Genomic DNA, 13,379 nt, shown 5'->3' with positions numbered 1-13,379 from the left:
AAAAAAAAAAAAAAAAAAAAAAGAAAAGCCACTATTCATCCATTCTTCAATTGTGCTTCCAATGTTTTGTTATTATAAAAAATAGGCAACTAGGCTCAGTGGCTCAGCCTGTCATCCCAGCACTTTGGGAGGCCGAGGCGAGTGAATTGCCTGAGCCCGCAAGTTCAAGACCCACACGGACAACTTGGCAAGACCTCGTCTCTACAATAAATCCAAAATTAGCCAGGTGTGGTGGTGCATGCCTGTAGTTCCAGGTACTTGGAAGGCTGAGGCAGAAGTATCGCCAGAGCGTGGTAGGTCAATACTGGGGTGACCCGGGAGCATGCCACTGCACTCCAACCTGGGTGACAGAATGAGGCTCCAACTCAAAAAAAACAAACAAAAGAAAAACAAAATAAATAAATAAACATGTGCAAAACATTCCTTATGGTTTCCACATTAAAAGAATGTATATTCTGTGTTTGTTATTTTATAAACATCAGTTAGTTCAAATTGCTCAATAGTGTTGCTGAAATCTCTTGGGGTTTTTTTTGTTGTTTTTTTTTTTAGTTGGAGTCTCACTCTGTCACCCAGACTGGAGTGCAGTGGCCGCTTCCGGCCACCGCAGCCTCAACCTGCTGGGCTCCGGCTATCCTTCCGCCTCAGCCTTCCAAGTAGCTGGAACTACAGGCGTGCACTACCACGCCCAGCTAATTTTTGATTTTATTGTAGAGATGAGGTCTCACCAAGTTGCCCAAGCAGGTCTCGAACCCGCGGACTCAGGCAATTCACTCACCTCAGCCTCCCAAAGTGCTGGGATTACAGGCTGAGCCACTGAGCCCGGCTTATCTCTTGTTTTTTTACAGACTTGTTCTATCAATTACTGAGAGAAGAGTGTTAAATTCTTCAAACGTAGTTTTGAGTCTGTCTGTTTCTCCCTTTAGTTTTGTAGTTTTTGCTTTCTATATATTTTGAAACTTTATTACTAGCTCCATATACATTTGCAAGGGTTATGTCTTGATTGATCCTCTTATCATTAAAATGGTCCCCTTTATTTCGGTTCATACTCTATGTTGCCCAGGCTGGTCCTGAACTCCTGGCCTCAAGTGATCCTTCCACCTTAGCCTCCCAAAGGGCTAGGATCACAGGCATGAACCACTGCACTGGGCCTCATATACTTAAATGTATAGTGCAACTCCTACAAATGGCATTTAATTGGTTCTTGTTTTTTAAAAATTCAATCTGATAACCTCTGCCTTTTAATTTCCCATTTATACTTAATATAATGTTATTACATATTAATAAGTTTTGGAGCAAAACTATTGATATCCAAGACTCAGCTAGTCTACTTAGAGTCTATGTGATCTTAATGAAGTTACCTAATCTTTTTTTTTATTATTTCTCTCTCTCCCTTGCTTTCTCTCTTTGGTTCAGTTTCATCTGTAAAGCAGAATGAACATAGTATCTACCTGTTGGGTTTTTATAGGGATAACATATCACAATACATATAAAGTGCTCATAGCTGGGCCTGGTATATAGTGACAATAAATGTCAGCTAGACTATGGATTTAACATTATATATTGCAGTGACTTTGAGTTTTCATTTAATGTCTACTATAACTGAAAAAAAATCTCAAAGATATTTACTTCTAAGTTATTTATCTTTTCAATCTCATCTAACAGCCATGTAAAACTTTTTGCTGAGAATATCCAGTAAAATTTCATCTTCTCTAATGATAATCAATTGCTCCTGTAAACTAATCAGAATATAGTACATTTATGTAATAAATAAATGCACATTTAATGTACTCTGGAAAACTTCTAAGTAGTTTAGAAAATTCTGTTTAAAAGTTGTTTGCTTTTTAAAATCAACTTTGCAAACCGGGCTCGGTGGCTCAGCCTATAATCCCGCGCCTTTGGGAGGCCAAGGTGAGTGGATTGCCTGAGCCCGTGGGTTCGAGACCCACCTGGGCAGCGAGACCTCATCTCTACAATAAATCAAAAAATCAGCCAGGTGTGGTAGCGCATGCCTGTAATTCCAGCTACTCAGAAGGCTGAGGCGGAAGGATCGCTGGAGCCCAGCAGGTCAAGGCTGCGGTGGCCGGGAGCGGCCACTGCACTCCAGTCTGGGCGACCGAGTGAGACTCCAACTCAAAAACAAAAACAAAAACAAAAACAAAACAAAATCAACTTTGCAGACAGAATTTTAAAAAATTGATAGGCTGGGCATGGTAGCTCACACCTGTAATCTCAACACTTTGGAAGGCAATCCTCCCACCTCGACCTCCCAAAGTGCTGGGAGACACAATAGCCTAGGCCAGATAGCAAGACCTCGTCTCTACAAAAATAAAAAATTAGCCAGGTGTGGTGGTGTGCGCCTGTGGTGATCCCGGCTACATAGGAGGTTAAGGTAGAAGGATTGCCTGAGCCTGAGGTTGAGGCTGAGGTGAGCTATGAGCATGTCACTGCACTCCAGCTTAGGTGATAGCGAAGATCCTGACTCAAAATCAAGAAATAAAAATAAAAAATAATTGATAAGCTTTATTTTTTAAAGCAGTTTTCAGTTTATGGAAAATGAGCAGAAAGTAGAGAGTTCCCTCTTTCTATCTCCCCACCTCCCCTTCCCTGCTTCCCCTATTATTCACATCTTGCATTCAAAGTTTTATAGTTTAGGCCTATAATCTATTTCGAATTAATTTTTGTGAAAGGTGTAATGTATGTCTCTAAATTAATTTTGTTCCATGTGACTGGTGGTTTTATCATCATTTGTTGAAAAGACTACCCTTTCCCCATTGAATTAACTTTGCTCTTTTGTCAAAAATCAGTTGCCTATATTTGTGTATGTTTATTTCTGGGCTCTCTACTTTGTTCCATTGATTCTTTCACCAGTGTTTTACATTGTCTTGATTGCTGTCGTTTTACAATGTCTTGTAGTTTTGTAGTGTCAGTCCTCTCACTTTGTTTTTCTCCTCTGGATTATGTGACTCTTCTGGGTCTTTTACTTTTCCATATAAATGTTAGAATCTGTTTGCTAATATCCATAAACTAGCTTGTTATAACTTTTATTGAAATTACATTGAATTTATAAATCAGGTTTTGAAGAACTGACATTTTAACAATATTGAGTTTCCTATCTATGATTTTTTCATGATAGTTTTGTAGTTTTCTTTATATAGCTCTTGTACATATTTTGCCAAATTTACACCTAAGTGTTTCTCTAAGTGTTGTGTTTTAATCTCAACTTCCAATAGGTCAATCCTGCTATATAGAAGAGCAGTTATCTTTTATATATTAACCTTATATACTATAACCTTGCTCTAATTGTCTATAAGTTTCAAGAGTTAGTTGTTTTGTTTGTCAATTTTTTGAAACGTTTTACATAGACAATAATATCCTCTGCAAACAAAGACAGTTTTGTTTCTTCTTTCTTGATCTGTATGCCTTTATTTCCTTTTCTTGTCTTATTGCATTAGCTATGACTTTCAGAATGATGTTGGATAAGACTAGGAAGAGGAGACCCCTTTGCCTAGTTCCTAATCTTAGGAGGAAATCATCACCAGTAAGTATGATATTAGCTGGAGGGTTTTTTGTAGATGTTCTTTATCAGATTGCAGAAGTATTCCTTATTTGTTGAGTGTTTTTTTGTCAAATACCTTTTTGCATTTGATCATGTGATTTTTCTCTTCAACATGTTGATGTAATAAATTACATTAATTGATTGTGTCTCAATCTTTTGGCTAAGATCAAGTGTAGTATATCAATTGATTTTTGAACGTTGAATTAGCTTTGCATACTTGAAATAAATGCCTCTTGGTTGTGGTATATAATTCTTTTTACATTGTTGGACTTAATTTCTTAATATTTTGTTGGACATTTTTGCATTTATGTTTATGAGCAATATTGGTCTGTTTTTTTTTTTTTTTTTTTCCTGGTAATGCTGGCCTCAAAGAATAAGTTAGGAAGTATTCCTTTTGCTTCTATTTTCTGGAAGAGACATAGATAACTGGTATAATTTCTTCCTTAAATATTTGGTAGAACTTGGGAAATTAATTATTGATTCAACTTCCTTAATAGATAGGTGATATTCATATTGTTATTTCTTTTTGTGTGAGTTTTGGTAGATTGTGTCTTTTTTTGTTGTTTTTTTGAGTTGGTGTTTCAACACATTGCCCAGGCTGGAATGCAGTGGCATGCTCAGGGCCACCACAGCATCGACCTGCTGGGCTCAGGCAATCCTTCCATCTCAGCTTTCCAAATAGCCAGAACTACAGACATGTGCTACTACACCCGACTAATTTTTTGATTTATTGTAGAGACAAGGTCTCATCATGTTACCCAGGCTGTTCTCAAACCCACGGGCTTAGGCAATCCTCTTGCCTCACTGTCCCAAAGAGCTGGGATTACAGGCTTGAGCCACTGCACCCAGCTAGATTGTGTCTTTTAAGGAATTGGTTCATTTCATTTAGGCTATCAAATTTGTGGGTATTATTTATAAGGTTTCTTTCTTCTTCTTCTTTTTTTTTTTTGAGTTGGAGTCTTACTCTGTCGCCCAGACCGGGGTGCAGTGGCACACTTCTGGCCACTGAAGTCTCAACTTGCTGGACTCCGGTGATCCTTCTGCCTCAGCCTTCCAAATAGCCAGAACTACAGGCACATGCTACCACATCAGGCTAATTTTTTTTTTTTTTAATTGTAGAGATGAGGTCTCACCAAGTTGCCCGGGTGGTCTCGAACCCTCGGGCTCAGGCAATCCACACATCTAGGCCTCCCAAAGTTCTGGGATTACAAGCTGAGCCACCGAGCCTGCCCCTTTATTATCCTTTTAATGTTCCGTCTTTCATTTCTGATATTTGTAATTTATGTCTTCCCTTTCTCTCTCTCTTTTCTTTTGGCTAGCCTGACTAAAGGTTTATATATTTTACTTTGCAAAGTAAAGAACCCCCAGCTTTGCAAAGAACCAGCTTTTGGTTCATTGATTCGTTTTCTATTGATTTACTGTTGTCCATTGCAATGTTTTCTGCTCTAATTTTTATAATTTCTCTTCTTATTCTTAATTTAATTTTCTCCTTTTTTTTTAAGTTTCCTGAGGTATAAGCTTAGATGGTTAATTTTAGGTATTTCTTATTTCCCAATGTACAAGTATGTATTTAATGGTATAAATTTTCCTCGAACCACTGCTTTCACTGCATTTAACATTTTAATAAGTTATAATTTCATTTTCATTGACTTTATTATTATTATTATTACTTTTTTTTTTTAGTTGGAGTCTCACTCTGTCACCCAGACTAGAGTGCCGTGGCATGCTCCCGGCCACCGCAGCCTCGACCTGCTGGGCTCCAGCGATCCTTCGCCTCAGCCTTCCAATATATTTTTTTAATCAGGGTTTCCTTCTGTTACCCAGGCTGCATTGCTGTGACACAAGCATGGCTCATGGCAGCCTTGAACTCCTGGTAAGTGATCCCTTCACCTCAGCCTTCCAAGTAGCTGGAACTACAGGCATGTGCCACCACGCCTGGCTAATTTTTGAAATTTTTTGTGGAGACAAGGTCTATTTATGTTGCCTCATCTGTGTTAGGGTACGGACAGGGTGAGGGTGAATGGAGAGAGAAAGAGGGGAGGGGAGGTGTGGCACTGGTAACCCAGAGATCCGAGTTAAATGTAAAGAATTGCAACACACAAAGAGGTTAAGAAAAGAAAAAGGTAGCCGGGCTCGGTGGCTCAGCCTGTCATCCTGCGCCTTGGGGAGGCTGAGGTGAGTGGATTGCCTGAGCCCGCAGGTTCGAGACCCGCCTGGGCAGCGAGACCTCATCTCTACAATAAATCAAAAAATCAGCCGGGCGTGGTAGTGCGTGCCTGTAATTCCGGCTACTTGGAAGGCTGAGGCGGAAGGATCGCCGGAGCCCAGCAGGTCGAGGCTGCGGTGGCCGGGAGTGGCCACTGCATTCCAGTCTGGGCGACAGAGTGAGACTCCAACTCAAAAAAACAAAAAAAAAAAAGGTTATTTAAAAGTAAATTAGAGGGAGAAAGAGAAGGAAGAGAGAAGATTCACCTCCCCAAGTTTGGGGAGGGGACCAAAGCCAGGAAGTGTGGCGACAGCCATAGCTCAAGCAGCACATGGCCACATCAGACTCTAGCAAGGCGATGGCGGCTGGTTGCCTGTGGTTCAGTCCTTTAACCACTCCCCTTGATGGGGGAAGAGCATTAAGGTGATTGAGTGGTGGTCTGCTCCACCTCATCATGAAGAGGCAGGCAAGGGCCGGTACTAACGTCAGGTGATGGACAGCAGGCAGGTGGGTGAGTTAATCACATGATTGCTGCCATGGTGGGGCTTGTTTTGCAGTAGACTGTCTGAACTGCTTTCTAATGGTTATGCTGAGGTAAAAAGACTAAACCCTTTCAGTCTGATCTCAAACTCCTGGGCTCAAGCAATCCTCCCGCCTAAACCTCCCAAAGTGCTGGGATTATAGGAGTGAGCCACTGAGCCCAGCTCATTGACTTCAGATATTTTAGTATTTCTCATCTCTTGAGACGACTTCTCTGATACATGTGTTATTTAGAAGTGTGTAGTTTAATTGCCGAATGTTTTTGGATTTTCCAACTATCTTTCTGTGATTGAGTTCTAATTTAATCCCACAGTCATCTGATAGCATACTTTGTACAAGGTCTGTTCTTTCAAGTTTGTTAGTGTTTGTTTTATGACCCGGAATTTGATCTCTCTTGGTAAATATTCCATGTGAGCTTGAGAAGAATGTGTATTCTGTTGGATGAAGCATTTTATCAATGTCAATTAGATCTAGTTGATCGATGGTGCTGTTCACTTCAACTACGTAATTACTGATTTCATGTCTCCTGGATCTGTCAACTATTGGTAGAAGGTGTTGAAGCCTCCAAGTATAACGGAGGCTTCATCTGTTTCACCTTGCAGTTTGATCATTTTTGCCTCATGTATTTTGACATTCGGTTGTTAGGTGCACACACTTATGTTATGATTATTATGTTTTCTTAGAGTTTTTTTTGTCATTATGTAATTTCCTCTGTCCCTGATGATTTTCCTTGCACTAAGTTCTGGTGTCTGAAATTAATATAGACTCTAGTTTTCTTTTAATTAGTATTAGCATAGCATATACTAATATAATTCTTTACTTTTATTCTGTCTGTGTCTTTACATTTATTAATGTGTTCTTTAAAACAAAATTTAATCGGGTGTAGTGGCTTGTACCTATAATCCCAGAACTTTGGGAAGTGGAGACGAAGGGATTGCCTGAGTCCAGGGGTTTGAGGCCAACCTGGGCAACTTGGTAAGAACTCATCTCTACAAAAAAACAAAAAATTAGCTAGGCATGGTGGCGCACGCCTGTAGTTTCAGCTACTTGGAAGACTGAGGTGGAAGGATTGCCTGAGCCCAGTGAGCCGAGGCTGTGGTGGCCGTGATCCTGCCACTGTACTCCAACCTGGGCGTTGGAGTGAGACTCCTACTCAAAATAAATAAAGAAATTTTACAAAATTTAGTTTTTTTAAATCCACTCTGAGTCTTTTAAAATTAATTTACTTAGGCCATTCATATCTAAAGTGAATATTGATATAGTTGGAGTGATACCTACCATATTTGTATATTTTTTGGTCCTTGTTCTCTGTTTTTTGTTTTCCACACTTTTTGCCTTCTCTGGTTTTAATGGAACATTGTATATGATTCCATTTTTTCTCTTCTCTTAGCACATTAATTACAAATCTAAAAAAATTTGCGTGGTTTCCTTAAAATTTTTAACCTACATTTCTAGGTAATTCAAATCCACTTCAAAGTAACACTATATTGCTTCACTGTTAGTGCAGGTACTTTATGATAGTATTCTCAGTTCTGCCTTCTTATTGTGAAGAACAAAATAACTGACCTGTCCAAAATCAAAGAATGGACACTGAGACATGGAACGCAGCAGAAGCAAGACTTTAATGGCAGTCACTTGGGTGTCTGGGTAGGCAGGCACACTAAAGCTGGAAGAATCAGCACTTTTATTCCTATAATGCCCTTTCCTCTCCTGGTCACTCCTTGGAGGAATACTTGCAGGAGTTACATGCTTTGTTGTAGGACGCCTACATGTTACATGTTGACTGACTTTACAGAGTTATCTCATTTGCATGTCCTATTTGCTGATTGGCTTACAGAATTACTATTCTGATTAGATTCTGCCAAAAGTGTAAACACGTAGGCTGCCAAAGTAAACCGCCTGAGAAAAGGAATCACAAAGAACAGGAAGTGACTCAGCAAAGGCATTTAAACATGGCTCAGGGTTTGTTTTGAAAATAAATCATTCTATTTCTTACATTATCCCTTATAGTATTACGGGCATTCCTGTCACTTAGTCATGAGCAACATAACTGAAGTGTGGACTTTATAGGTTAGAAATCGGTTATGTCCTGAACATTTCACATTTTTGGTAATGTTTCTCATATGGCCATTATTTCGCTCTAACATTTTATATTTTATTAGTGTTTGTGTTTTTAAACACATCCAATGGTCCAGCATGATGATTTTTGAAGATGAGGTGTGAAATGGAAGAGAAAGATTACAAGTCTAGGTCTAGATGTTAGGGTACGGGCAGGGTGAGGGTGGATGGAGAGGTGGAGAGGGGATGCAAAGAATTGCAACACATAAAAAGGTTAAGAAAGGTTTAGTTAAAAGTAAATTAGAGAAAGAGAAGGGAGAGAGAAGATTTACCTCCCCAAGGTGAGGAGGGGGCCAAAGCCAGGAAGCATGGCAACTGCCATAGCTCAAAGAGCACACACAGCACACCAGCGTCTAGCAAGGCAATGGTCGTTGACTGCTTGTGGTTGAGTCCTTTTAACCATTCCCCTAGATGGGGGAAGATCATCAAGGTGATTGGGTGGTAGACCGCTCCACATCATCACAAAGGGGCAGGCACGCGCAGGCACTGGCGTCAGGCGATGGACAGCAGGCCGATGGGTGGGCCAGCCACATGACTGCTACCTTGGTGGCATTTATCTGCATCACGTGGGTTACAAAGGGCTGACTAGGCCAACCCTGGTGGGGAGTTTCCTGCAAGAGACTTGTTAGACATTTGGCAACTCACAAACTTAGACATTTGCAGCTCACAAATTCCTTGACCAAAGGTGGTCATATTATTAATTTTATGCAATTACCGGGCTCTGCCATCTTAACGAATCCTGCTCTTGGGTAGGATTATTTATTAATTTACTAGATTGAGATTACTTCATCTATTAAATAGGGGACGCCTCAGGTAGAGGTAGGTCCCATCTTTCTTGTCCTTTCGTACTGGGAGAGATAATAAATAGATAGAAACCGACCTGGATTGCTCCGGTCTGAACTCAGATCACGTAGGATTTTAATCGTTGAACAAACGAACCATTAATAGCGGTTGCACCATTAGGATATCCTGATCCAACATCGAGGTTGTAAACCCTATTGTCGATATGGACTCTGTAATAGGATTGCGCTGTTATCCCTAGGGTAACTTATTCCGTTGTTCAAATGAGTTTGGGTCAATAAATGATTTTTTGCCTAGACTGGTAAAGTCTTGGGTATTATCATTCGGAGGGTTTTTTATGCTCCGAGGTCACCCCAACCGAAATTTATGACTCATGTTCAGTTTAGTGTTAATCCTACTAGGTTATTTTTGTACTGGTTGAGTAGTTAAATTGAAGCTCCATAGGGTCTTCTCGTCTTATTGAGATATCTCCGCCTCTTCACGGAGATGTCAATTTCACTGATTGGAGGAAGGCGACAGTAAAACCCTCGTGGGGCCATTCATACTAGTCCTTATTTAGAGAACAAGTGATTATGCTACCTCTGCACGGTCAGGATACCGCGGCCGTTTAATAAATACATCACTGGGCAGGCAGTGCCTCTAATATTAGTTATGCTAGAGGTGATGTTTTTGGTAAACAGGCGGGGTTTAAAGTTTTGCCGAGTTCCTTCTACCTCTTTTAATCTTTCCTTTGATGGGTCGCACACCTGTGTTGGGTTAACAATGGATATAATAAGTTATATATTTGTAATTGCTTATATTGGGTTGTTAACTATCAGCGGATTATCCGGTCTGATATAAGCTTGTGCGAGGAGAATAATTTCTTGTTACTTATATTAGCAGTATTGCTTCTATTATCTATAGATTGGTCCAATGTGGTTATAGGAGTTGTGTTTGGTTTTTGAGATTAAAGTGCTTTTAGTAGGTTGAGCTTGGACGCTTTCTTAATGGGTGGCTGCTTTTAGGCCAACTATAGAAAAGATTTTAATTACTCTCTAAGTAAGGTTGTTTCCTATTTCTAAAGAGCTGTCCCTCTTTAGAATAACATTTAAATTTACATGGAGATTATCTACTCTGTAGGTAAATTTAAAGTTGAACTTATATTCTATCTTGGACAACCAGCTATCACCAAACTCGGTAGGCTTTTCACCGCTACTTATAAATCTTCTCACTATTTTGCGACATAGATGAGTATGCTCTTGTGGCTGTTCACAAGTAGCTCGTTTGGGTTCGGGGTTTTTGGCTACAGTTCTCTTTGTGAAATTGTTCTAGCTAATTCATTATGCAAAAGGTAAAAGTGAGTGTCTTTGCTTTTTTGTACTTAAGAATAAGGTATCTTTCATCTTTCCCTTGCGGTACTTTGTCTATAGCGCCTATATAAATTTCTATCTCCTATACTTTAAAGGCTGAAGGTAAATGTTTTGGTTTACGAGATTTAGTATAATTTAGTTGGTTCATATTGGGCTAGGATTAGGTTCAAAGTGGTCATTTGTGAAATCTTCCGGGTGTAAGCCGGGTGCTTTGTGGTTTAAGCTACACTTTGTCTATTCCAAGCACACTTTCCAGTATGCTTACCTTGTTACGACTTATCTCATCTCATGCGCTATAATTTGTTTTATGTAGATTGTTGTGGGAGTTGCATTTGAGGAGGGTGACGGGCGGTGTGTGCGTGCTTCATGGCCTTTATTTCAACCAAGCTCTCTATTCTTGATTTACTACTAAATCCTCCTTTAATTCTTATTTTCATAAGAATATTCGTAATACTCTAAGGTAGAGAATGTAGCCCATTGCTTTCCACTCATAGGTTACACCTTGACCTAACGTTTTTATGTTTATACTTGTGCTTACTTTAAAGCCTTTTTAGGGTTTGCTGAAGATGGCGGTATATAGACTGAATTAGCAAGAGGTGGTAAGGTTGATCGGGGTTTATCGGTTATAGAACAGGCTCCTCTAGAGGGGTGTGAAGCACCGCCAAGTCCTTTGAGTTTTAAGCTGTTGCTTGTAGTACTCTGGCGAATAAATTTGTTTATATTTATTTATGTTTATGGCTAAGCATAGTGGGGTATCTAATCCTAGTTTGGACCTTAGCTGTCGTGTCTTCAAAGTATTAAAGTCACTTTCGTAGATTATTTTAAGTCAGACTGGAGCTTTTTACAGCTTAGTCGGGATTTAACTTTAGTTTAAGTATAGATTAAACACGCTTTACGCCGTATATTTATTAGTTTGGGTTGATCGTATGACCGCGGTGGCTGGCACGAAATTTACCAACCCTGGTGCATCTAGTATAACTTAGTCAAACTTTCGTTTATTGCTTAAATTTTGTTACTGCTGTATCCCGTGGGGGTGTGGTTGAGCAAGACGTTGTGAGCCACTATGTTAGTGTGCTTGATGTCGGCTCCTTTTAGTCTATTGGACTTGGAGGGCATTCTCACTGGGAGGCGGATACTTGCATGTATAATTTTACTAGAAACTAATAAGAAGGTTGGGACCAAACCTTTGTGTTTATGGGGCTTGGGCCCGTCTAGGCATTTTCAGTGCCTTGCTTTAATAGTAAGCTACATTAACTTATATTATTTATAGGGTTAAAGTATTATGTTAGTATTAGTTAGTGTTGAGGCTGTTGAAGGAGTAAAAAGAGTAGAGGGGGTAGGATTTAGGTAGGTATTTAGAGAATATTTAGTCAGTAAATTAATAATGTTATTTGAGAAATTTAACTTTAGTTAGGGATTTCATTCTTCAATAGGGACATGGCTCTGTAACTCAATAAAATACACATAAGCGAAAAATATAATTGGGTATAGGTATACGTGAGTTATCTATATGAGCTGGCGTGATTCTCTTGTTTTTGGGGTTTGGCAGGAGTATATAGTTGCGTTAGTAATAATATAGTAACGGGGGGTAGGGGGGTTTGCGTATATAATTCTATATATATTATATTTAACGCGCGTATGTGTACGTGCACGTGCACGTGCACGTGTACGTACGTGTATTTGGGCGTAGTGGTGTGCGTAAATATATTATGTCCGTCGAGCATGAATTAAATAGCAGCTCATGAATATGCAATGAGGAAATACAATACGCAATTTGGGCATGTCTACAATTGAATTGTCTACATCCAGGCCTCCTGGCCTTGCTGAGTCAAGACACCCCCCCCTTAAAAATTAAAAAATACCAAAGGCACTTAATTCTCCCGTGACTGGAAAAGAGGGTGAATGGCCCGTTACCATCGTGATGTCTTATTTAAGAGGAACGAGTGGGCGGTTCTAAGTGTTATGGCCCTGAAGTAAGAACCAGATGTCAGATATAGTTTCAGGATAGCTACCCCCAAGTTTTATGGGCCCGGAGCGAGAAGAGGGATCCGAATTGGATGAGGTTGCTGGTTTCACGGAGGATGGTAGTACCCGAGTAATAATGGAAGGGGATAGTCGTGTGGTAGAGAGTTGGTTTAATCGAAATGGTGTATGTCTGATGACGCATCTGTTGTCCATTTGGCTGCATAAATGGTTGATCCTTGTTGGATATTCCTGTGTTGGACAAGTTCTGGTTAATTGAGATTTTCTAGTCTTGGAGAATTGATCTTTTCTGTACATGCTTATATGCATGGGGTAGATAGGTTAATGTACGATTAAGCATATATGTCCTATGTAAGATTATGCATATATAGTACTAATACATATTCATGGGGAGGGGCATTAAATGCACGATATACATAGGGTTATGTAAGGTTTTGTTAATACTGATATATTATATAAGAATGGTTGAGTCTGTGCAGGGAATAGTTTATTGAGAATACCAGCTTTGGGGGTTGGTGGTGGGGTGTGAAGCCTCTTCCTTGAGGTGGGTCCTAGGGAGGTTGATTTCCTTCATTCTTGGTTTACAAAACCAAAGTAATAGTTATACTACAAGGACTCTATCATTTGAGTAGTTTGCTTTCAATTAGGTTAGTTATGGGCATAAGGATTAGGATAGTTAAGAAATAGAGGACGGAGGCTGCTTGTCCGATAGTGATGTATGGATATTCAACGGGTTGGCCGCCAATTCAGGTTAGTGTTAGTAAGTCGGCTGCTAGAATTCAGAATAGGCATTGGCTGAGGGGGCGAAAGATTATACTTCGTTGTT

At 39.8% G+C, this 13,379-nt stretch overlaps 1 long non-coding RNA gene across 1 annotated transcript in view; it reads left to right on the top strand.

The window, feature by feature from the left end:
* Positions 1-13,327, top strand: part of LOC110595236 — a 14,121-nt gene extending 794 nt beyond the window's left edge. Inside the window, exons 2-3 of the long non-coding RNA XR_002481689.1 lie at positions 6,665-6,669; positions 13,219-13,327. This is a non-coding gene — a long non-coding RNA (uncharacterized LOC110595236). The remainder of the gene's footprint in view (positions 1-6,664; positions 6,670-13,218) is intronic.
* Positions 13,328-13,379: the final 52 nt, after the last annotated feature.

Source organism: Carlito syrichta, unplaced genomic scaffold (genome assembly GCF_000164805.1).
Source record: "Carlito syrichta isolate Samal-C Ts95f unplaced genomic scaffold, Tarsius_syrichta-2.0.1 Scaffold288277, whole genome shotgun sequence".
NCBI classification, from domain to species: Eukaryota; Metazoa; Chordata; class Mammalia; order Primates; family Tarsiidae; genus Carlito; species Carlito syrichta.
This window is presented reverse-complemented; position numbering and strand designations above follow the sequence as displayed.